This window comes from Myotis davidii, unplaced genomic scaffold (assembly GCF_000327345.1).
Source record: "Myotis davidii unplaced genomic scaffold, ASM32734v1 scaffold646, whole genome shotgun sequence".
Classification (NCBI taxonomy): domain Eukaryota; kingdom Metazoa; phylum Chordata; class Mammalia; order Chiroptera; family Vespertilionidae; genus Myotis; species Myotis davidii.
Window position 1 is genome coordinate 166,220 of NW_006296801.1, and position 26,374 is coordinate 192,593.

A 26,374-nucleotide genomic window follows, 5' to 3' on the forward strand; every position below is an offset into this window, starting at 1 on the left:
GTGCCTTTAGTATATATATAAATTCTCCACTTTACTTTTTTCACTGATGTATATTCCAGGATCACTCCTTCTCCTTCATTTTCAGGTGCATTGTCTTCCATGGGTATACCAATGTGCGATGATTTTTATTCAACCGAAACTCTACTACTGGACATTTAGATAGTTTCCAATCTTTTGCTATTAAAATAATGCCTCCATGAATAGTCTTGTGGGTATATTATTTCATATTTTAATCATTAGTTAAAATTCTACCCTATCTAAACAAACCAGCCCCTCCTGCTATACATAAAGCAGCCTAAGTCATTCATGCTGGCGAACATTTGTCCTGCTTTTTGGGTACCCAGTGCCTTTTGAACACCCTTCTGAAGTTAGGAGAATTTTCCCCTCTGAGTTCCACCGAGTTAGAAGGCAGAATACTCATGCCCCTCCCACTCCCCTGCAGCTAGAACACAGGCGTGTGATTTGCACTCTTCCAGTCAGATGTGAGATTCTGGTGAAGAAGGGATTAGGAGAAGGAAAGGACTTCATAGTGCACTCCTTTTGCTGTGGGGGTGGTAGCAGAGACATGTGGTTTGGGGACTGGAGTGGTCTGTGAGTTGAGTTCCTGATGCAGAAGTGGCATTGATGCCTTTGTCCGCAGTGGTTGCAATCAACTTGAGCTCCTGGCAGAGTATAGTTGCTGAGTGGGAATGGGCAGCAGCCTTGGTTTTCTCATTAGGCCGCTGTTCTGCATAATTTTGAGTGATTTTCTTGGAAGCTTAGCCTCAAGACTCTTGCCTCCAGTCTTTCCAAGAATTCTGAGCTACCCAGTATTCTTTGAATAAGCCCCTTTCTGCTTAATTTGTCAGCATCAGCTTCTGTCACTTGCAGCCAGGAAATAATATATGCAGCAGATCCTGGCAGTCAGAGTGGATATAGTTTTAAATACCAGAACCAGATCATCCTCTAATTTGCCCTTTCATTCTTTTTTATTTTAAATTTATTGATTTAAGAGAGAGAGATCCATTTTTGTTGTTCCACTTATTTATGCATTCATTGGTTGATTCTTGTATGTGGCTGACTGGGATTGAACCTGAAACCTGAAACCTGAAACCTGGGCATATCAGGATGACACTCTAACCGTAAGAGCTGCCAGGCCAGGGCTGCCCTTTCATTCTTCCCTCATCCTAAGAGTGCTCGTGAGTTCTCAGATAGAAGGGACTGTGATATAATGAAGAGAATTGGGTCATCAGGGGCCCAGCAGCTCTCCTGCAGGAAACCCCCTGCAATATAGTCAGTCAGAAGAAGTAGAGGGTATTTTCCTGATTGTTAGAGGGGAAGAAGAGGGCCAGATGTCAGTGGCAGGGATGAGACCAGCAGTGGCCCAGCAGAGCAGAAGGATGGTGGGACCAACAGATAGAATGAAGGGGCCAACTATAAAAATCTCACCCTCACCCCTAAGGCTTCTCAAGTGAATAATCGGGGTAGGAGGTCCTGAGGGAAAAACACACACTTCTAGATCATCAAGAAGATGTGATCTATAGAACTAGGACTGGGGAGAATACTGTGAGTGGACCCATTTGGACCCAGTGGCAGCTAGACCAGGCCCCAGTTTATCATTTGTCCTTTCATTTTGTATTGGTTGACCGAAAAGTTTTAATGTAGCATATATTCAATCCTACTGACATTTTCCTTTGAGATATCTTCCATTGCTTTCTGTTTAGATAACATCTTCTCAAAAATAAGTTCAGTATATATTTCTTGCAGTTTTTCTTGTTTTATTTATTTACACTGAACCCTTTATGTCATCTAGAATTCATTTTTGTGTATGGTACGATCACCATGTATCTCAATGCTTGGATAATGGTTGGCTAAAAGTAACCAGGCAACATGAGACATGCTCCACAAATTAGAAGAATGATTAGCAATAATGAGACACAATTCTTTACCTTAAAAATTATCAGGGGTTTAGAAAAAAATCTGTGAAGGTGAACATGGAGGAAAAGGACACCCTGACGGTGCTGTCTTCGACTTCTCCATTCTGCTTAAGAGCCCATAGTTAGATAAACAGCAATCAAGGCAAGAAAAAGAAAAAGGGGGAACCAATTGACTAAAGGAGACGTAAGAAACATCAATCCAGCCAAAACCAGTTTGGCTCAGTGGACAGAGCGTTGGCCTGCGGACTGAGAGGTCCCGGGTTCGATTCTGGTCAAGGGCATGTACCTGGGTTGCGGGCACATCCCCAGTAGGAGGTGTGCAGGAGGCAGCTGATTGATGTTTCTCTCTCATCGATGTTTCTGACTTTCTGTCTCTCTCCCTTCCTCTCTGTAGAAAATCAATAAAATATATAGAGAAAAAAAAGAAACATCAATCCAGTACAAATGCGGACCGTGTTTAGATCATGTTTCAAATAAAACGACTTTTTAAAAGATTAGACAATTGGAATTTGAACACTGACATTGGAGGGCAGTAAAGAATGGTTCTTTATTTTGTTAGAGGTACTAATTATGGATATGTTTTCAAATAAGTTCTTATCTTTGAGAGATACATACATAAATATATGATGTCTGGTGGTTACTTTAAAAATGATGCAGTGGTAGGGAGAGGGTAGGATAGAAATGAGACAAGATTGGCTGTGAGTTGTTCATTGTTGAAGTTGGGTGATGGGTGCATGAGGGTTTATCATACCATCCTTTCTACTTTTACATAATACTTGAATATTTCCATAATAAAAAGTAGAGATTTTTAAAGTATCGTGGCAATTATGCAGCGGTGGGAATTGTTAAATATTCCCAGCTAGGGGGTGAAGCCCTGTTTCTCAGAGTGGCGCTTTTGGGCCAGATCACAGCCTTGCCTAAGCTGCCCATGGAATTTCAACAACAGCAAACCTTTACTGAGAGCCTATGTGTGTCAGGTCCAATGAGGGAGAAAGGTTTTTCCACTGTGACACAGAAAGAGAGAGCCATGTACCAGTTACAGAAGTAGCATAATGAAATCACTGCTCTTACAAAAGGTCCCTAAGAAGTCCTCTAAAATAGATATCATTTGTGTAATTTTTAAAATACACTTTTACTAAGAAAAGAATAGAATACGTTCAGACCATAACACATTGCTGTTTAAAGTGATCCACAAATGTTCTAATTGTCATCAGGACAAAGCACCTTAGGCAGGCCTACCTCACACTCAGAGCCTGCCTCCTTCTCAGCCCCCACTCCTACCCCTCACCCCCACACACTACACTCCGCCACAGGAAGGACTGGCAGTTCCCAGATCACAGCTCATGGAGTTTATGTTCTCCTGGGGGAGTTTCATTAATTCACTCAACAGCATTCACTGACTTCCCCTGAACCAGACCTTATAAGGCCATGCTCTGTCTCACCACTACCTGGACTGCCTCTCTCCTTCATCTGGTCATCCTTCCACACTCATCTTCCTTGTCATCTTCTCTCAGAAACCTTCTTTGAACCACTCAAGCTAAAGGAGGTGCCCCTCTTCTATACTCTCTACGTGGAGGATAGCAGGGGAGGCGAGGGGACATGGCTTATTTCTCCCGCTAGACTCTGAGGCAGAGGTAAAATCCTCTTTAGGCACAGTGAGTGGTGTAAGGCCCGAGTCAGATTAGAAGGTAAGTGCTAGTTGAATAAATGAGTGAATGAATGAATGAAGTTTCCCCACTGACATATAATAAACCCACAAAGGCAAGGCTTTATGTTGTTTTGTTCTGCTTTATCCTTAGCACCGAGAACCGTACCTAGCACATTAAATATTTGTCAAAATAAAGTTACCTGCCAAAGAAAAATCAAGACGTCATGTATGTTAATACATACAAACTGGCCATTTGCTATGGTTAGCAGATGACTTTATCCAGGGCTAAGAAGAAAAAAAAAAAAGACAAATGGTGTTTTAGAGGTCAAATACAATAAAATGTTGTTGATATCTTATTGAGCTGTAACCTGGACTTAATTAAAACCTATCCCTAAGTCTAAGAGAGACCAGGGCATTTGCTTCTTGTTTCCACAAGCATTGTTTCAGAAATCAATATATAAAATGTTGATTTTACTTCACCTGAAAAAAAAAGTCAAGATTGTTGGAACGTCAGTAGCTTCTCATTTGACCCAGGTCACTGTCTATATGCCTACTGCCTACGGCTCTAGAGAAATACAGTCAGCAACGGGCAGCACGTGATTTCCTGCATCTGGAGCAGCCAGGACCCAGGGAAAGCCTTGCATCATGAATGACATTACCCTCACTGATCTAATTCCTACAACACAATGGAATAATGTCTTCTTGCCCAAACCCAGTACAGCGGTTTGGAGCAGCAGCAACTCTACTGCGGGACAATGGGAGGGCTGCACGGACAAAGGGCAATTGTTGACCCCCCTTCCCCCCTCCGCACCCCCCACCCCCCACAGAGGGGGGCTTACAAAGTGACCTTTCTTAGGAGTTCTGCCTGGAACTACGGTGCCCCCATGACAGGTGCTCTTACATAAGGAAGGGCGAACTAAATTCCACTTGGATTTCTTTTTTTAAAAACCACCCTTCTCTGGAACTGTCCTCGCTAAAAGTCACTGGAACAGCGGGAGGAGAAAGTGAGATCCTGAACCCCCGGGGGAACTGAAGCGGCGTTTCCTTTCCCTCTTTTCACTCCTCCACCTTCTCACAGCTGCCATCCACGGGACAGCCTTGAGAGGAGGCTTTATTCCCAGCTTTCCCTTCAGGATCCCGCCGCACAGGGTCCTCACTGGGTTTTCACAAAGGAAACCAGGACTGCCTTTACTTTACGCAATCCACCGCTACCGTCAGCCCTGAAAACAGCGCGCGGGCTTCACCCTCGGACAGGAGCCAACAGCGGGATGGAGCCTGGCTGTTTTCCGCGGGGCGGATATTTTGCCATTCAAACCCAGTTACTCTCTGAAACGCTTTCAGTGCCTGTTGAGAAACAAGCCGGACCAGAAAGGGCAGTCTGTCAGCATGCAACGTAGAAATGGATAGAAAATAGATAATACTGCGTTCTGCATGTGAAAATAGCAACCGGTGGAGGGGCAGTAGGATCATTTCCTAGTGCCATCAAGATATGTACTGACACGCGCCCTTTGACCCAACACTTCCGCTGTAGGATTCTAGCTCACAGAACGGTTCACAACTGGGAGCGAAGGCATATGCATGGCACCGCTTACCGACTCGCAAGGACAGAGCCGCATGAACCGACAAAAAGAGAAACACCGTGTATTGTGGTGTAGAAAAAGTAAATTGCAGAACAATATGCAATAGATGATCCCATTTTTGTTTTAACAGAAACCCACACCATACGCATGTGGAAGCACTGCCTGTATATAGTCATAGATAAAAAGGAAAAGGTTGGAGAGGTAGCAACACTGCAATCCAGGGGCAGCTTGACCTGCTCACCACACAACAGCCAATAAGCTGAGTGACAGGGAGTTGGGACAAGGAAAATGACTTTATCCGGAAAGCCGGGAAACCCAGAAGATCCCAGACTAGCATCCTAGAGAATCATCTTGAGAAACTACAGAATTCAGGCTTCCTTTATGCCAGGGGAAGGGAGGGATATGGAGGGGTTTGAGGTTAGGAGGCAACTGATGACCTCTGACATTTGGACTGCAGCAAGAGTCCAAGGGGATGGTGAAACCTCCTTGCTTGTGATCAACAAACCACTTGCCTTGGTGTCAGTCATGGGATTCCTAAAAATCTTTTTTTTTAAATATATTCTTACTAGAGGCCTGATGCACGGATTCGTGCACTGGTGGGGTCAGTCTGGCCTGCAAGGATTGTGCCGAAACCAGCAGTCCAACATCCCCTGAGGGGTCCCGGGTTGAAAGAGGGCACAGGCCAGGCCGAAGGACCCCACCCATGCATGAATCTGTGCACCAGGCCTCTAGTATACACATAAGATCTTTGGTTAATCTCTCTCTGCCCTCTCCCCTTTCCTCTGAGATTTATCAGTCTGGTCCATGTTTCCATGCCTGTGCATTGAGCATCTGCTCCCTGGTGATCAGTGCGTATCATAGCTGATGGTCGAACAGTTGAACAGTCAAACAGTCACTTAGGCTTTTATATATATACATTGATTTCAGAGAGGAAGGAAGAGGGAGAGATAGAAATATAAGTAATGAGAGAGAATCATTGATTGGCTGCCTGCTGCATATCTCACACTGGGGATTGTACCTGCAACCCAGGCATGTGCCCTGGCTGGGAATCAATCCGTGACCTCCTGGCTCATAGGTCAACATTCAACCACTGAGCCAAGCCACCTGGGATTAAAAGTCTTTTGATAAACATACCTTCCTATCTCCTTGGGAGGTAGTTTCAAGCCCGGAGGTTGTTTCAATAATTCCTAGGCTACAGGTTTGATTCCCTTAGTAATTAGCATTTTGATGTGCAGAACTAAGGAAAATTTGCTAATCCAAACATTATGGGAACTGGGCAGGCTGAAGTGAAATGGAGTCAGAAAACTTTTTATTATGGAAATTTCAAACATACAAAAAAGGGGAAGGCATAGTATAATGAATCCATGTGTCCATTATCATCCAGGGTTAACTATTTTTATTTTTATTCATTTATTTATTTATTATTGATTTTTTACAGAGAGGAAGGGAGAGAGACAGAGAGTTAGAAACATCGATGAGAGAGAAACATCAATCAGCTGCCTCCTGCACACCCCCTACCGGGGATGTGCCTGCAACCAAGGTACATGCCCTTGGCCGGAATCAAATCTGGGACCATTCAGTCTGCAGGCTGACGCTCTACCCACTGAGCCAAACTGGTTAGGGCCAGAGTCAACTATTTTTAATATTCTGTACCATTGTTTCATCTACCTCCAACACACACTATTTAATAAGCATTTAAAAAATATATTTTTATTGATTTCAGAGTGGAAGGGAGAGGGAGAAAGAGATAGAAACATCAATGATTGGCTGCCTCCTGCACACCCCCTATTGGGGATCAAGCCCACAACCCGGGCATGTGCCCTTCAGTCCACAGGCCGATGCTCTATCCACTGAGCCAAACCAGGCATGGCAATAAGCAAATTCAAGACATCATTTCATCACAAATATTTCAATCTCTGAAAATAAGAGCTTTTAAAAAACATATAGTCTGATAAATACCATTATCACACATAATAAAGTTAATTCCTTAATATTATTAATATTCAATTCATGTAAATTTTCCCAGATTATCTCAAAAATACCTTTTTGTTCAAATGTATCTCTTAAATTTTTTTCTCCTTCAATCTATAATTTCCATCTCCCTTTTTCTTCATAAGATTTAATTATTAAAGAAATGAATCACTTGTCTTACAGAATTTTTCCATCTTCTTGACTTGATTTCTTCTGTCCTTATGGTATAATTTAACATGCTTCTCTTCCTTTATATTTCTCACAGTCTGGTGTTAGAGACTTGTTAAATTCAGGTTCAATTCTTTTAGCAAGACTATTACTTAAATGGTTATGTGTAGTTGCTACAGCATCTTATCAGGGGGCAATTAAGCCTGGCTGGCCCACTTTTTTAAAAAATGTATTTTTTTATTGACTTCAGAGAGGAAGGGAGAGGGAGAAAGAGAGAGAAACATCAATGATGAGAGAGAATCATTGATCTGCTGCTTCCTGCATGCCTCCCACTGGTAATCGACCCCACAACCCGGGCATGTGCCCGACCAGGAATTGAACCATGACCTCCTGGTTCTTGGGTCAACGCTCAAACACTGAGCTACACCAGCAGGGCTGGCTGTCCCACTCTTAGTAACACTAAGGTTGAACAGTAGATTCAGGGGTTACCAGCCTGATACAACCTTATAAAGTCCCTCATCAACCTTTCACTGAATAGTTTTGGCAACCATTAATGATTTTTGCATACATTCATTATTTCATTAGGGACTTAGATTCATTTAAAATCCTGTAAGACAGGTGTTTTCAACACCATCCTAAGATGGAATAATATATCTTAGTTTTGGGACCAAAAAATAATCTTACTTATTACCCATCATGAGTTTTCTTTTTGTAAGAGTAATTGAGTTTTTAGCCTTATTTCCTAAGACCATCAGAATTCTGCAACCCTCTAAGCCCCATGTGGGCTATTTTGTTACTTAAATTGACATTTTTATTAACCTGTTATTGGGAATTTTTATTTTTGTTTCAACTCCTAAATAATTCATAAAAAGTAAGAAGAGCCCAGCTGCTGTGGCTCAGTGACTGAGCATCAACCCATGAGCCAGGAGGTCAGGTTCGATTTCACATTTTGGGCTCGATCCTCAGTAGGGTGTGTGCAGGAGGCAGCCATTCAAGATTCTTTCTCATCATTGATGTGTCTATCTCTCTCTCCCTCTCCCCTCCTCTCTCTGAAATCAATAAAAACATATATTTTTAAAAAGTAAGAAGAAAAATAAAGGATTATTCATTCCTCCATGATAAATGCCATGGTAAGCCAGTTAAACACCTCTGAATCATTTTCAATTTCACGCCCTGTGTAACTACCCTTTACATTAGAAAAGGTTGCTACTTTCATCTCATCATTTCACATTCATTTCTGTTCTCCCTCATTTCACATTCATTATGGCTTCCTCCTGGATCAGGTTGTGAAGCTAAAGAGAGTAAAGGCCCAGGCCCTGTCCTCCAAGGGTTCCCAATCACCTATATGATAAAATAGAGAAATGTCCAGAAGGTTCTTGGGGGTACAGGAAAGAGGTAACCCCAGACTATGCAATCAGGGAAAGCTGCTCAAAGGAGAAGTTTAGGTGAGCTTTGAAGGATGAGTGGAAAGTAACTCAGGGGAAGGGCATTCCAGGGAAAGAAAACCCATACAAAGGCACGGAGGCAGGAAAGAATAGGCCCTTTGAGAGCACCGCGCAGGGCTTTGTATGGCTGGGGAGTAAGGTTTACAGGGAGGGACGGCTGTGGTGGAGCAGCGGCAGGGCTGGGACATGAAGAGCCTTGCCTGCGAGGCTAAAGAGTTAGGGTGTCCCTGAAGGATTTTAAGCAGGAGAGGGACAGAATCTAATTTATGTTGTATATTTTTCCCCTCGGTAGATTTTTTTTTCTTTTTTCTCTATTGAGGTGAAATTCACATAACATGAAATAAATCATTTTTTAAAGTATATTTGTATTGTTTTGAGAGAGGGAACGGGAGAGGGAGGGAGAGAGAAACATTGATGAGAAACACCAATCAGCTGCCTCCTGCACACCCCCCACTAAAGATCAAGTCCTGAACCCAGGCATGTGCCCTGACCAGGAATCAAACCAACTGAGCCACATGAGCCAAGGCAAAATAAATCACTTCTACATGAACAACTCAGTGGCATTTAGTAAATTCACAACGTTGTACAACCATTACCTCTATCTAGTTCTAAAACATCTTCATTTCCCCCAAAGGAAACCCATGCCTGATAAAGAATCAGTTCCCAGTCCCCCCACCCCCAGCCCCTGGCAGTCAGCAATCAGCTTTCTGCCTCTGGGTTAGCTCAGTGATGGCGAACCTATGACACGCGAACTCATTTTTTTGGTTGATTTTTCTTTGTTAAATGGCATTTAAATATATAAAATAAATATCAAAAATATAAGTCTTTGTTTTACTATGGTTGCAAATATCAAAAAATTTCTATATGTGACATGGCACCAGAGTTAAGTTAGGGTTTTTCAAAATGCTGACACGCCGAGCTCAAAAGGTTCGCCATCACTGGGTTAGCTATTCCCTCAGTACATTTTTCTTTCTAAAATTACACAAGTAACGTGGATTTGCTCTAGAAGAATTAAAATGCAGATGAGCACAAGAAAATAAATGTTGTTCGTAATCTTAGTATCATAAGTAACTTTCAGAGGCTGGTATCCTTCCGAACAGCTTTTTCTGAGCTTCCTCACTCCTATCCCCTGTGTACTTGACAGGGGCCCCCAACCTTCTGGAGTCTCCCCAGCTGTTGATAAATCAAAGAATTCTGCTCAAACCCCTACCCTGTAAATGGCATGAAACCCAAGCCCCTGCAGTGTCTCTGAGGGTTCTGGGGACTTTTTTGGAGGAAGGGAAGGAATGGGGGTATATTTCTTTTGATCACCTATAGCTCAGATTTTCTACCTTGATCCCCACTCCTCATTTCACCTCCTGGACAAAACTGTCCCTTCTATACTTCTCCAACCCCTTCTCTCTCCCAAATATGGTCAAAACAAGCAAACTTATAGGCAAGATTTGGGAGCAAAAGAGGGTGGCTTATATTAAAGAAAAACAAAGAAGAACTCAGAGCACAACTTAGAACTGAGACTAGGGAGAAGTTCTTTTAGGAGTTCATTACTCATCCTTATCACTGGAAAATTCTCATGGGCCATTTCTCCACTTGCCCAGCCTCTATCCCTCCCTCCCTAACCTTTTTATTCTCCAGATTCAATCTCCTCTAGCTATGAACTCCAAAACATTCATTTGCAATTCCCTTCCCCTTTTGCACCAGGCAATTGAGCACTCCTTTTGCTTTGCTCTAAACTACAATGAGATTCTAAGTTCTGCTGCTAAATCAACAGTCCCTCTCTATCAGAAACCTAGTGCCAGGTTGTCAAACTAACTCCTTTCCACCTGCTGGCTGCATTTCCATTACTGCTTTTTTATTTTAAATACCTTTCCATAAATAGTTTTTGTTCCTAAATATTCTTCTTCTACCTCTTTTGAAGTGACTGCATATTTCCCCTACTTTTGGACACTTAGATTGTTATTATTATAGACAGTGCCATGTTATATATTAAGGATTTTTAAGGATATAGAGATATATGTTGAGGATTATTAAGGATATAAGTGTGGAAGGGGGCACAGCAGGAGTGTATTTCAATCCTTTCTTAACGAAAAGATAGTAGAGCATTCTGAGTACCTGAAAACCTGTGCAAAAGTTTTCCCAAATAAACTTTAAAATAGATTTCTTTCATGTTCTAAAAGAAAAAGTTCTCGGTATTTTTATTGGGGTTTTGTTAAATTTATAGGCTTAGCTTGAGAAAAAATTAATATCTTTATAATATTTACTCTTCCAGTACAGTAATATAGACTATCACTCCCTTTACTTACATTTTACTTTAGACGGTAAAGTTTTATAGATTTGCACACTTGTCATTAAGTTTATTACTTGGTACTTTGATTATTTTTTATTGCCTTGATATATGGGTTCTTTTTCCCATTATCTTTCTTAACTAATTATTGCCCATACATAAGGAAACTATTGTTTTTTAAATATTTCTATCATAATTGCCAAACTTTTTGAACTCTGTATTATTTCTGATGGTTTTTCAAGCAACCATATAATCTTCAAATAATGATCATTTTTTTCTCTTCCTATCTAATATTTATACCTCCCTCATTGATTAGCAATTCCAGAGTAATGGTAAATAATTATGACAGCCCTAGCTGGTTTGACTCAATGGATAGAGTGTCAGCTTATGGACTGGAGGGTTCCAGGTTCAATTTCTGTCAAGGGCACATACCCAGGTTGCAGGCTCGACCCCCAATAGGGGGCGTGCAGGAGGCAGCCAATCAATGATTCTTTCTCATCATTAATGTTTCTATTTCTCTCTCCCTCTGCCTTCATCTCTGAAATCAATAAAAATATATTTTTAAATGATAATATCAAATTATTAGTTTTAATGGAATACTTCTTCAATACTTTATTGCTAAGTATAATATTAACTGTTGGTTTGAGATCAATATCCCCTAATATTAACACATTAAGATTTTCTTAAATAAAAAATCTACGTTGATTTTTATCAAAAAACTTTTAACATTCTGTTAAGATGATCATATTATTTTTCTCCTTTGATACACTGATGTCATAAATTATATGAGTAGGTACCTTTAACTCTGAACTTTTCTTATATCCTTGGAGTAAACCTTATTTGGTCATGATTATCTGTCTTTTAAAGTTATAATTGCAGGGTCAGTTCAGAAGAAATGGGTTGAAGGAGTCAAGGTCAAGGGCAGAGAGAACATGTAGGAAGCGATTACAGTTCCGAAATAAAACAGTGACCATGGAAACAGAGAAGAGGTCTGGATCAATGAGATATTTAGGAGGAAAGATCAATAGTGACTCATTGGATATGAAATCTGAAGAAATGAAGTAACTGCCGGATTCTTGATTTGGTGACATGTACAACATAGAGCTACAGGAAGAAAGGCAGGTTTGGTAAAGGTTGGGAAAGAGGATAGAAGATGAGCTCACTTCTAGGACTTTTAAGTTTGACCACCTGAGTTATCAGGCAGAGACAGGTTAGCCATCATCTCCATGGATCTAGAGCAGAGAGACTTGGGCTGCAGATATTGATTTGGTAATTACCAGTGCATAGGAGACAGCTAAGTGTGGAGAGTGAAAACACAGGAAGGCTAAAAATGAAGCCACAAAGAATATCTCATTTTAAGAGGTGGGAGAAGGAAGAAGTCCCTAAGAAGTCACAGCCAGAGAAGCAGGAACAGAAACTATTCAGTTAATCAGGAAAACAAGAGGAAGGTAGAGTTTCAAGGAGAGAGTGATCAAGAGTGTTCAATGGCCCTAGCTGGTTTGGCACAGTTGGTGTAGCGTCGGCCTGCGGACTGAAGGGTCCTGGGGTTGATTCCAGTCAAGGGTACATGCTCAGGTTACAGGCTCGATCCCCAGTAGGGGACGTGCTGAAGCAGTGGATCAATGATTCTCTCTCATCATTGATGTTTCTATCTCTCTCTCCCTTTTCCTTCTTCTCTGAAATCAATATTTATTTATTTATTTTTAAACTTTTTTAAAAAATATATTTTATTGATTTTTTACAGAGAGGAAGGGAGAGAGAGAGAGTCAGAAACATCGATGAGAGAGAAACATCGATCAGCTGCCTCCTGCACATCTCCTACTGGGGATGTGCACACAACCCAGGTACATGCCCTTGACCGGAATCGAACCTGGGACCTTTCAGTCCACAGGCCGACGCTCTATCCACTGAGCCAAACCGGTTTTGGCAATTTTATTTTTTTTAAGTGTCCAACGGAGCAAAGCTATCAGCAAGACAAAGATTAGGAGAATCTAGATTTGCTGCGCTCTCATTGAGGACCTCCACCGCGCACTGCAGTGGAAAGATGAGGGTGGTATCTGATTGTGCTGTGGACAGTGCACAACCTCACTCCACTGACTGCTTCCTTTTTCCCAAAGGCACTCACCTCCTGGACTGCCGCTGCCTCTGCTGAGCTCCCTGGAGTCGGAACTGAAGCTCAGACCAGCATGGCCCGCACATTCTCCCACCTGCACTGCCTTGCTTCTTCCTCTCAGGACGAAATGCCGTAACACAGGGCACGAAATCTTCCTTCTGGGGCTGGTGTCAACGGACTGGATGATGCATCACTGAAGTTGCACAGCAGTACGGCAAAGTATCTTCTAGTGGCACACGCCTTGACAAAGGGGAAATGGGAGACAGAAGTGAAGCAAACAGATGCACTTTTCTCGTTTTGCCCTTCCACAGGCTGTTTCAAGATTGCGATTCCCCCCTGAGGCCATGACAGAGACTCCAGTGGCTCAAGGAATCTACCTGCTAAGTGGCCTGCTGTTTCTCATCATGGTTTGTTGGAAGCCGTTGCTGGCATGGTAATGCATCATGTTGCATTGCTTGATGTGCCTTTTTCTTCACTTTTACCTTCCTAAACTCGGCCTCCACCCACAAAAAAAAAATCAGCACTTTAATTTTGACCCCAGGCGCTGTAACCTAGAGAATTTGGGCTAAGACACAGTCACTAAATTGGTAAATTGAGTAGGAGAAAGACTATTTAAACTCCACTTGAACTATTTGAGCTAAGAGTGTCTTTAGAGCATGTGTTCCATATTTCTGAGATTTCAATGTAATGTAATGAGAAAGGGAATAAAAAGGAAGTCACTGTAATAGCGTGAATAGAGATTAGATTTGAGAAAGGGAGAATTGGACCAGGTACAAAGCTGTCAGCCAACTGATGTGTTTCTCTCTGTCTTTCCCTCTCTCTTACACGCTCCCTAAAAATCAATGGAAAAATGTCCTCAGGTGAGGATTAAAAAAGAAAAAAAGAAAGTGATCATTAGGAAAAATACATAGAAACATGGGTAAATGATGTTAAATAATGTTGAGTGAAAATAATTAAAATATAAAACATTTAGAGTTATGGTAATAGCCTATATTTATTAAGAATTTATAATTGAAAAAATAAACACATATGAGTATGAATTAGAATGGACATAGTTGTTTTAGGATAAGAGATTTGGGTTAATTTTTATTTTCTTGACATTGTTCTTTGATATTATCACTGCAATTTATCAATTAAATATAATATAAGAACTAATTCTAAAAGAAAACAAATGGATGAATACCCAAATTACTGCTATTGATTTTCCTATGCCTTGGCAAGTGTTATGTGTTTCAGTTTATAATGGAGAAGCACTGGCAGGAAATTTGACTTCTACAGGAAACAACAAAGCAGTCACTTGTAAACTTTGTTAGAGAGAGAGAGAGAAAATGAGGGGTTTGGTTTGAAAGTTTGAAAAGAAAACTTAAGTAGCATTTATTTCAGATACATGACTTGAAGGGACCATGCTATCCCTTCAGCTCTTCTAGGGATTCGCACGTGAGGCCCACAGCCTGGTGGTTTGCATTTGGGGAGCTCTGTGTCTGGATTCCAGCTCCACCACTTACTGGCTGTTGAGTCTTTGATCAAATTATATAAGCTCTCTAAGCCTCAGCTCCCTCCTTAAAAAAATAGAGACACAGAGAATCCACCTTACTAGACAGTGTAAGGCTTAAACAACAGAAGGACGTAAAACAAGCACCTAACCCTGGCCTGATAGGCAGCTCATGTTCAGTAAATGCAAGTTCCCTTATCCCTCCATTCCCTTCTCAGAAACACACCACGTAAAAGTGGACCTCCCACCCTGGCCAGGGGGCTCAGTTGGATGGAACATCGTCCTGTACACCGAAAGGTTGCGGTTCAGTTCCAGTCAGGGCCCTCCCCAGGTTTCGGTTCCATCCTGGGTTGGGGCACCTGTGGGAGGCAACCAATTGATGTTTCTCTCACACATCACGTTTTCTCTCTCTCTCTCTCGCTCTCCCTCTCCCTCTCTCTCTCTCTCGCTCTCCCTCTCCCTCTCTCTCTCTCTCGCTCTCCCTCTCCCTCTCTCTCTCTCTCGCTCTCCCTCTCCCTCTCTCTAAAATTAGTAAAAGTATATCCTCAGGTGAAGATTAAAAATAAATAAATACAAGTGGACCTGCCTAGCAGTAGACTGCCTACTAGGAGACTCAGTGCCTGGCACACAGTGGGCTTCCAATAAAGATATGATGGATGGATGGATGGATGGATGGATGGATGAATGGATGGATGGGTCTGTCTTTATATCCCTAGCAGAAGAGACATTGGGTTTGTTCTACATATTTCTAAAGACTACAACTGGTACCAGGAAGTACAGTGATAATCCCTCTATATTTTTCAAGCAGAGTGAGTTGGCTAAGTAAGGAACAGGTTACTGGGGAGGAGCCCTTGGGAAGAACAGAAGTGAAAATGAAGCTTCACTGAGGAAGACACACACACACACACACACACACACACACACGCACGCACGCGCGCGCCTTGGGACACTGCTGGGAAGAGGTGTGTTGCTCGCTTCTTTCCGTCCCTGATGCGCTGAGGGTGGACAATGTTTAGGCCAGGAGGGAGGGCGGCCCAGAGCAGTGGGGCCCCCACTGGTGTCAGCAACATCCTAGAATAGTCAATCTTGTGTGGAAGGCCTGACTCGGAGGGGTAGGCCCCTCACGTGCCCAGGCTCAGATGCAGATCAGGGGCTGTTTCCACCTGCTTTTCTTGTAGCAGAGGTGGAAGCTACAAGGAAGCGGCGTCTCACATTCAGTCGGGAACAGCATCTGACAAAGCTGCGCAAACATGAAGCTCCCACCGGGGCAGCTGGGGCTCCGCCCCGCCCGGCTCTGGGCTGTGGGGAACGTTGCCATCCTCGTTGTTATGCTGGGGAGGTTATTCTAGGTTCAGGCTGATGGCTAAGATGCAAAAACTCTTTCCTGCCGGAGATTTTATTTCATCGGAGACGCTCACACTCTCAAAACTCGGCTTCCTACTGACACCCACAGGCCTGCTTGTAAACATCACCACACGGCTCAGCCCGGAGAAGGCCCATCCTTCCCAGCTCACATGTCCAACTTTCCCTGGGCTGACAGGCTTTCCGGCTCCAGGTATTCCCAGGGGAGGAGTCTCACGGGAGACAGGTGTTATGATCTTGCGGCATCGCCATGTCTGGACACAGCTACAGAACCAGGGCAGGAACACAGTCAGAGGAAGGTCCCCCTCCGCGCCAGACTCCTGGAGAAGGAAACGGGTCATGTACACGACAAGATAAATTACCACAGGAGGTAGGCCTGGCCAAACGGCTAATGTGGGCGATCAGTGCCAGGAACCGAGAGTAGGTAAAAAGACCCCCGTGGTCTAGGCGGAAGGGCTTTGGGGAAGGGGGTGAAATGAGCGCTGGCTCTTGAAGGGATCATCCAGAAGGTGAGGCGGGTGGGAGCAGATGGCAGTGCGAGCAGCGGAAGGGCCTGGGCTCTGAGTCCAACAGACCTGCGTCAGGTTCTGGCTTCTCGCTGGCTGTGACGTCAGCCGGCCCCTTAAAGCCCCTGGACATCAGCTTCCTCCTCTTGCAGTGGGAATGCTCACGCCTTCCTCGGGAGCTGGCGTGGGTTAGAGATAGCACATTGACTTGCTCGGTGTTTGGCACATGATAAGCGCTCCAATGGCAGCTCGCATTGCTGTGGATTTGACACAGGAGTGACCCTGGGGTGTCCAGGGAGCATAACAGGAGACGATTTGACTGGAAGCACAGAAGGTGAGCCTGAGGCAGTGCCGTGTGCTAGACAGAACCCAGGACGGGGAGTCAGGAGCCCTCGGTTTGGATTACTTATCTTACCAGACAAGTCACTTCCACTTTCTCTGGGCCTCTCTCTGCCGTCTGTACAGTGAGGGAGCTGGTCCAGAGACGTATTTCTCTACCCTGGCTGCATATTGGAATCATCTAGAGAGTGTTTAAAATTCTCAAGACCATGCGGCACCCCAGACAACTAAAGCAGAACTTCTCCGGCTGGGACTCCAGACAGCAGACTTAAAACAGAAACAAAACAACAACAGGATACTTTGAATTTATTCATCTAGCATAAGTGAAACTTTGTACCCACTGAACAACAACTCATTTCCCCCTCCTCCTGGCTCCTGGCAACCACCATTCTATTCTCTGCTTCTGTGAGTTTGACTATTTTATTTATTTTTTTTAAATCCCCATCCAATATTTTTCCATCGATTTTTAGGGAGTGGAAGAGAGAGGGAGAGACAGAGAGAAACACATCAATTGGTTGCCTCCAACCAGGGCCAGGGCCCAAGGAGCCTGCAACCAAGGCATGTGCCCTTGACCAGGATCGAACCCAGGACCCTTTGGTCTGCAGGTTGATGCTCTATCCACTGAGCCAACCGGCCAGGGCAAGTCTGACTATTTTAGATACCTAATATAAGGGGAATCATACAGTAGTTGTCCTTCTATTACTCGCTTATTCACTTAGTGTAATGTCTTCCAGGTTCATCCATGTTATCACAAATGATAAGATTTCCTTCCGTTTTAAGGCTGAATAATATTCCACTGTATCTATACCACATGTTTCTTTTTTAACAATATGTATTTTTATTGATTTCAGAGAGGAAGGGAGAGGGAGAGAGAGATAGAAACATCAATGATGAGAGAGAATCATTGATCGGCTGCCTCCTGCTTGCCCCCTACTGGGGATAGAGCCCACAACCCCAGGCATGTGCCCACAACCGGACTCAAACCTGAGACTGCAAGGCCGACGCTCTATCCCCTGAGCCAAGCCAACTAGAGCACCACATTTTTCTTTATCTACTCATGGATGGACATGTAGGTATGGAAACTAAATGTAGTTTCCATGTCTGGTCTATTGTTAATAATGCTGCAATGAACACGGGAATGTAAATAGCTCTTCAAGATCTTGTTTTCTATTCTTCTGGATACATACCCAGCAGTGGAATTGCTGGCTCATATGATAGTTCTATTTTTAATCTGTTGAAGAACCTCCATACTATTTTCCATAGCAGCTGAATCATTTTACATTACTACCAATACCGTACAAGGGATCCAATTTCTCCACATCCTCACTAACACTTATCTTCTGCTTGTTTTTATAATAATCATCTTAACAGGTATGAGCTGATATCTCTTGTGGTTTTGATTTGCATTTCCCTATTGATCTTCTGATGTTGAGCATCTTTTCATACATCTGGTGGCCTAAGTAAATCCTCTTTGGAGAAATGTCTTTTCAAGTCCCTTGCCCATCTTTTGTGTTATTTGGGTTTTGTTTTTTTGCGTGTTTTTTTTTTTCTTCTATCAACTTGGCTACTATCTATTGATTGGTAAGTGTCAGTCACTTCACTAAGAGCTCTTTGTGTGCTACTTAATATTACAATAAACCTAAGGGGTTGAATAAATGATGAATACATGAGCTTAGAAAGATTTTCATGCAGCTAAGGTTCATAGCTAGGATTTTAACACAGATCTCTGACGTCCCAATGGAAATTCGACCACTACTTTCTGCCGTTTCACATAACTCCCGCACAGCATTGGAAACGGTGTCGTTGTTTAATTCTGTTTATTTGGAGGCAACTGTCAAGCTCCTCATGCACGTGTGCAGGTGTATTTCTGTGATTGTAGGGGCCTTCACTCTGGCTCTTGACAAGAGTTTCTGGTTAAGACGGGTCCATTCCTAAATAGGTTCTATAACGGACACATTACTTCTTATTCAATATTTTTGTATTGCACCAGTTGGCCGTGGAGCATGGCCCCCGCCCCCGCCCCACAAACGCGGGAGAAACTGCTGCCATCTTGTGGCCGCTTTTGTAAGGCCAGGTGTGTAATCCAACCAAGAGGAGAGCCCAGAATTCAAAATTTCTTACTAGCCTGCCACCTCGTCATCCTTCTGTTGTCTTCCTACCTGGAACATCATTTTGTTTCCTCATATGTAGTATTATGAATAAACCAATTCAGCAACATAAGAAACAGGTAAGAACTGAAGACAAAATAATGAAGCTGCCTTCTCCTCCTAGTTCAGTGATGGCGAACCTTCTGAGCTCGGCGTGTCAGCATTTTGAAAAACCTTAACTTAACTCTGGTGCCATGTCACATATAGAAATTTTTTGATATTTGCAAGCATAGTATATTTTTGATATTTATTTTATATATTTAAATGCCACTTAAGAAAAATCAACCAAAAAAATGAGTTCGCGTGTCAGAGGTTCACCATCACTGTCCTAGTGACTAGCTTGTCAAGTTATTTTCTTATCTGTAAAATGGGGAGAATAACACCCATCTCTTAGTATGACTTTAAAACCAAATTAAAACATATATGTAAGCATCTGGGCAAAGAGTGGCCACTTCACAAACAGTTCCTTCCTCCCCCTTTCCTGATCCTTCACTCTTCCCACTTAAGCTATCCTCCTCTTCTGTTTTCTATTCACTTCCCTCGGTATTTCCCCCATTGTTTTTCAGTTTCCTGGCTCCATCCTATCCCCACCCCTCACACACACACACACACACACACACACACACACACACACAGTGTCCATGGTTACACACATGAACCCTTACCTTGGCAAGGTAAGGCTTGGGAAGTCTCGCCGCATTATCCAGTGATGGCTAACCACCCCTCCACTGCAGAATGTGTGCAGTAGGGGCTATAACAATGCCAAACACCTCCCTGGGCTTCCCTGGCAGCTTTCTATGATCCTGTCACTGTCTGGTGCCCTCACAGTCTGCTTAGCCCTTATCCCTGGCCCTGGGAGGCCTGCCACACAAGCCTCCACTCCCTCTTCTGACCTCACCCCCCACCCACCTTACTCTGCTCAGCCCCGGGCCTCCTCCCCTTCAAGGCTCCCTCGGCCTGAAATGCTCTCGCAAATATCCGTACAGTTCGCTCCCCTACTTCTACAGATTTCCGCCCGAATATCACCTGATCAGAGAAGGCTTCCTGACATTCTACACTATATAAGATAGCACCAACACAAAACCCCAGTAACTTTCCGCCCCCTTCCCCTGATTAGTGCTCATTTGTGGCACCTCTTACCACTCATCGTATTGGTACCGCACTAGAGCAAAGGTGAGTGAGTTGGTAGCTGCTTAGTGTTCTCTTCGGGGAGGGCAAAGTTCACTTGTGCGGCATTGGGTCCTCAGGAGTGGATTATTCCTGGAAACATTAATTATTGTGCATGTTAGCTGGTGATCACACATGTGAGATAAAGCTATGGGGACTTATGTTCCATTCTTACTGCTGCCATTCCTCAGCACTTAGTCTACCTCCCCTCCCTAGATCTTAGAATTTCTGCTTCTTCAGGTTTCATCTGGTTTGGGTGTTACCCTATCTAGGGTAGAAATACTAAACCCAGAGTTCATGGAAGGGCTTGAAATTATTGGCAAGTTTTTGGCGTATGTATGTTTTCTGAGGCAAGGGTTCATGACATTGATCAAATTGAAGAGGTCTATGACTACCCCTACCCCCTAAAAAAATAAATATTAAAAAACATAAGGATGACAGCATAATATGCATAACACATAATCATTGTTTAATATTATCCTGCCTTTCTCAATAGCTTAAGCACCAAGAGCAAGGGGATAGCATTCAGTCATTGCTGTGTCACAGTGCCCAGCACACTGGCTGGCACCTAACTGATTCTCAGTGAGTATTTGTTGAATGAATGAAGACTCCACAGTGAGAAGAGCCTAGTATTTAGTCATTCTATCCATGATCATCATTGAACAAGCCTTGTTCTAGGGTTAGGGTATGTCTAGACAGATTCTCATCTAGAGGTAAGGGAAGAATTAATCCTACTGAAAAAACACAAATAACACTTTCAACATAGAAGAGCCAGTCGTAATAATACACACTATAAGAGAAGTTGAGCAAAGATGAAATAGCTAGTTGCCCATCAGAAAGGGAGCAGAGAATAGGAAGCTAGGTGGAGTGAAATTCAGAAGGAGGTGGCTCCCATAACTAGAATTCAAAGAGTTGATAATCCTGGCAAGAATCAGGTTTGTCCAGTTAAATTCAAAGCTAGACATTTAGGCATATGTTCAAACTACCAGTCCCATCATTAGCGACAAAAGGGAGTTGAAAAACCAGTTGGTTGAGGTTTGTATTTCTAATAGGTTAGGTACATTAAAAGGATTTCCGTAACTGCGTACTTTGTTTTAACCTTTAAAGAATACTCTGACTCAGGCCATTAAATTGCATTGGGTGGGGCATATTATATATATTTTATATTTACATTTTATGTTTGTCAGGTTTTAAAGAGATGTATAGATATCTTGACAATGAGTCCCCTTACTTGGTAGCTCTCACTTTTCAGGCAACAGCATCCTCCACAGGAAATAAAGGACTGCAACAATAGTCACAAGACAGCCATTCGTGGGCTCTGCTCCCATTCATTCCGCAGGAAAGACAAGGTTCCTATTTTCTCCCAAGTCGTTTTGTAAAGCCCCAAGTGCACGTGAGAGCAGCTGGCTTCACTGCTGTTTCCTTCCAGCTGCTCTAGCTCTGGCTCTCAGGAGGCTCACAGAGCAGAACGGCCTCGGGCCTGCCCACAGCACTCTGCAGGCGTCCACAGGTGCCTGCCCCCAGCTACTAATGTCCTATTCGGAGGCCTTTTCTTCCTAGTGCTGTGGTCTTCACCACCTCTTGTCATTGTCAAAATCACCAGGGCCATCTCAGGTTCTGCTGAAACTATGTGGTGCTCCAAATTCTACTAAAAAAAGTGAAGAGCGCCCTAGCGGCTAGTTTTCCTCAGTGGATAGAGCATTGGCCTGCAGACCTAAGGGTTTGATTCCAGTCAAGGGCCCTGGTCAGGGGCCTACAAAAGGCAACCAATCCATGTGTTTCCCTCACACCGATATTTCTCTCTGTCTTTCCCTCTCTCTTCTGCTCTCTAAAAAAAACAAAAAAAAAAAAAATGGAAAATATCCTCAGGTGAGGATTAAAACAAAATTAAGAGTAGCTGAAACCAGTTTGGCTCAGTGGATGGAATTAAGAGTAATTTATTTTGTGTGATATTATTTTATTTATTATTTTAATAAACGTTTTAAATTTAAAGTACTTATACATAAAAAAAACACAAAAGTTACAGGTTTACAGAAAAATTGCAATGTAGTACCAAGAGTTCTTATATATCTCAGATCCAGTTTTCCCTTATTTTTATTTCCCTTATATTATTAGCATCTTACATTAGTATGGAACACTTGTTATAATTAACGAATCAATGTTAATGTTAACTAAAGTCCATATTTTTTTCAGATTTCCTTAATTTTTACCTAATGTCCTTTAGCTGTCCCAGGATTCCATCCAAGATACTACATTACATTACATTTAGTCATCATATCTCCTTAGGCTCCCCTTGGCTATGCCAGTTTCTCAGACCTCAGATAGATAGATAGATAGATAGATAGATAGATAGGGATATAATTTGAGAGAGAGAGGGAGAGTGAAAGAGTGGGAGGGGGAGGGAAGAAGGGGGAGAGAGAGAGAGAGAAGTGAGAAACATCAACCAGTTGCCTCCTGTATTCATCCTAACCAGGGATTGAACACACAACCTGGATATGTGCCTTGACAGGAAATCGAACCTGACCTTTTGGTTTATGGGCCAACACTCCAACCAACTGAGCCACACCAGCAAGGGCCAGACTTCCCTTATTTTTTATGACCTTGACAATTTCAAGGAGTACTGGTCAGGTATTTTACTAGTACAGAATGTCCCTCAACTGGTATTTGTCTGATGTTTTTCTCGTAATCAAACTGGTTATGTGTTTTGGGAAGGGAGACCACAGAAGAAAAGTGCCATTTTCACTACATTATATCAAGGGCACATACTCCCAACATGATATCACTGTTGATGTTGTTGTAATGTACCCTTCGAATCACAGATTTATTGCAAATCCGGGACTCTGAGGGGGCATTTCGGCTCTCCCAGATCTCATAGTGCCCGCCCCAGCCCCAACACCAGACTTCTAGAGGCAAAGATCACAAAGGTATTGATTACATCCCAGGGTTTTGAATGAGGAACCTGGTTTGCAAAAAGCAGTTTACAGAAGCAGAAGCAGCATGTTATCTAAATTATAGTTTTGGGTCTCTGGATCACTGAATTGACAGAAACACATTATCTAGAGCCCTCAGGTCTGGAATGAGGAACCTGGTTTGATCTAAATTACAGTTTTTGGGTCTCCGGAACACTGAGTCAACAGGGGCACGTTAACTGGAGCCCTCTGACCTTGGGATAATCGCGCTATCCTTCCCAGGTAAAGGAAAATGTGCTTTCTAAGACCAGTGTGACCACAACCCATGGGATATTCACATTACAACCAATAGGGTATTTAATCGAATGGGATAATTTATATAATTCAGAAAATCAAAATAACTTTTCTATTATTTTAGCAAACAAATAAGTACAGAAACCAAACAGCAGGGTTAGAGTTAAACTATAGTTTCTACCTGAGATGATTGCTACCATACTTCAATGTTAACCTTGATCACCTGGGTGAGGTCATGTTTGCCAGGTTTCTCCACAACAAAGTTACTCTTTCCACACTGTTCTCTCTGAAAGGAGTCAATATGCAGAAACTACACTTAACAAGCGAGGAGCTATGCTCAGCCTCTTTGAAAACAGAGTATCCAAGTAAATTATTTAAAATTCTCCTGCATGGGCATTTTTATACTCTCTCCCATTTATTTATGTATTCATTCTATTATTTATCTATATCAGTATGCTTCATGGATTTTTAATCTATACTTTGAGTTATAATCCAATACCACTTTATTTTGTTCCTCAAATTGTCCAGCTTTGGCCAACTCTTTCGGTTTGCTCCTGTGTCCCTTTGACATACCTACATCTTTTAAATTTTCCTTTTTATGACTTCCTAGCACTACCAGATGCTCCAGACTCATCTTGCATATTTCCTGTCCTAGTTATTGAAACAGTCATTCCCGGCTCCTTTTATCTAAGAATGGTATAACCAAGATCTGCAGATAAAAACCCTCAAGACAAAGGATTCAACGCCTCCCTCTCACATTCTCTGAAGCACACCCCGCCCTGTGTCTTTGCCCCTCACCTTCCCCCAGGAGTTTTCTTTGCTTTTCTTTCTTCTAAGCTCCAAGGGGAGCTTTAGCCTCTGCAACTTGTGTTTTCTACCTCTGTGACTTTCTAAATAAACGCTTGCTTATAAAAAAAAAAAAAAGAAAGAAAGAAAGAAATGCCCTAACCCAGTGGTTCTCAACCTTCTGGCCCTTTAAATACAGTTCCTCATGTTGTGACCCAACCATAAAAGCAGGATGGTCTTAGGCAACCCCTGTGAAAGGGTCGTTCGACCACCAAAGGGGTCTCGACCCACAGGTTGAGAATTGCTACAACCGGTTTGGCTTAGTAGATAGAGCTTCGGCCTGCAGAGTGAAGGGCCCCAGGTTTGATTCCAGTCAAGGGCATGTACCTTGGTTGTGGGCACATCCCCAGTAGGGAATGTGCAGGAGGCAGCTGAATTGATGTTTCTCTCTCATCGATGTTTCTAGTTCTCTATCTCTCTCCCTTCCTCTCTGTAAAAAAATCAATAAAATATATTTTTTTTAAAAAAAAAGAAGAAAAGAAACCAAGATCTAGGCACTAGGTGTGCTCATTGCTACCAGGGTATCCTACTTCCTAAGCCCTGTCAGGTATCAGAGTAAGGAAAGGCTGTGTGTGTATAAACTATAGAACACACACAAACATCTATAAATATTTCTGTATGTAACTGCCTGTATCGATATTAAGCTAAACATGAGGTCATAGTGACATCTCCAACTCTAGTTCATTACCCCCTGGATCATTCTAGCCTTTCCCCATGTGGATATACAAGTTTTCAACTAGAAACAGGTGTACAGTTCCTTCTGCATCTAGTTTTACAGATTCCACTCATTTCCAAGTTATAGATCAGCATCTTTTCTTCTACCCCCTCCCATGAGGTTGGTTCACACATTTATAATGTGTATTATTTTGTTCCAGTCTTTATCCCATTTTGGGATTCTCCTAAATGGTTTGTTAAAATTTGCCTACATTAAGGTTCTATGGGTTTGGACAAATGCATAGTGTCACATATCCACCCTTACAGTTTTATGCAAAATAGTTTTACCACCATAAAGTACCCTCGATGCTTAATCTTTTCAACCCTTCTCTCCCATGGACTCCTTACAAATCTATTTTCTGCCTCTATAGTTCCCTTTTCTAGAACATCCTATAAATAGAATCACATAGTTTGTAGTCTTTCAGATTTTTCACTTAGCAATATACATTTAAGGTTTATCCATGCTAGCTCATCCCTTAAAAACCCACATTTAAAATTGTAGTAAAATACACATAACATAAAAGCTACCATCTTAACCATTTTTAAGTGTACAGTTTAGTGATGTTAAGTACATTTGTACCAGAGTGAAATGCTCTGTCTTAATTCTACAATGTATTCTTCTCAGAGCCTATGGATTAATAGCACCTGCCTCAAATATGCTAATTAACCAAAGGAATTCTGCTTGAGGCTTGAGTTTTTGCCCCAGCAGCCCCTTGCCCAGGGGCCTTTCTGGAAGGGGTGGGGAAATAATGACTGTTTATCAAAGATTTACGGGAGTCTCCACAAGGACTCAGGTCAGAGGGGCTCAACCACAGACCAGGATCAAAGGGATTTAGAGCTGCCCAGCTCCTCCTTGGAGTCCTGTTCAGCGCCTAGCCCTCTAGCTCTCTGGGGAGGGGAAGGAGGGGAGGAAACGCACCACTTGCCTCGCCCCTCCTCCCTTCCCTGTCAGAGAAGACAGTCTGAATTGTGGGCCCTCTTAACATGGGTTTGAAGATTACCGTATTTGCCGGCGTATAAGACGACTGGGCGTATAAGACGACCCCCTAACATTTCCACTCAAAATACAGAGTTTGTTATATACTCGCTGTATAAGAATACCCCCTCTTCCGCACACCTTCCACACACCAAATAAAAGGTAAAACAATATCAGATTTGATTTTAACATTTTAATTTATATTCAAATGCTTATGACATGCAGGAAAACTGTCACAAGGCTGTATGTAATCAAACATATACATAAAACAGTGCAAGTTTATTACCGGTAAACATACCGGTAATTCACTAAAGAAAACACACTCTATAGACTGGTACCGTAGATGCTTCTCAGGAACACAGGCAAGCAGCCCACAACCTAGAGGGACTGTCAATGATAGAAGTAAGATAACAAATAGAGGGAGAGAGCAAGTGCCGGGCAAGTCCCTAGCAAGTTTGCTGGCGTGACAGTTTCACCTTAAAAGCCTTCAAACTCCTCTT

General features: G+C 42.6%; 1 long non-coding RNA gene across 2 annotated transcripts in view; it reads right to left on the reverse strand.

Annotated features, from left to right (window-relative positions):
- LOC107184467 overlaps window positions 1–26,374 on the reverse strand; it is a 61,653-nt gene that overhangs the window by 33,503 nt on the left and 1,776 nt on the right. For both annotated transcript variants that reach the window (XR_001515321.1, XR_001515320.1), the window contains exons 2-3: window positions 13,135–13,362; window positions 3,765–3,849 (exon numbers count right to left, since the gene is read on the reverse strand). This is a non-coding gene — a long non-coding RNA (uncharacterized LOC107184467). The remainder of the gene's footprint in view (window positions 1–3,764; window positions 3,850–13,134; window positions 13,363–26,374) is intronic.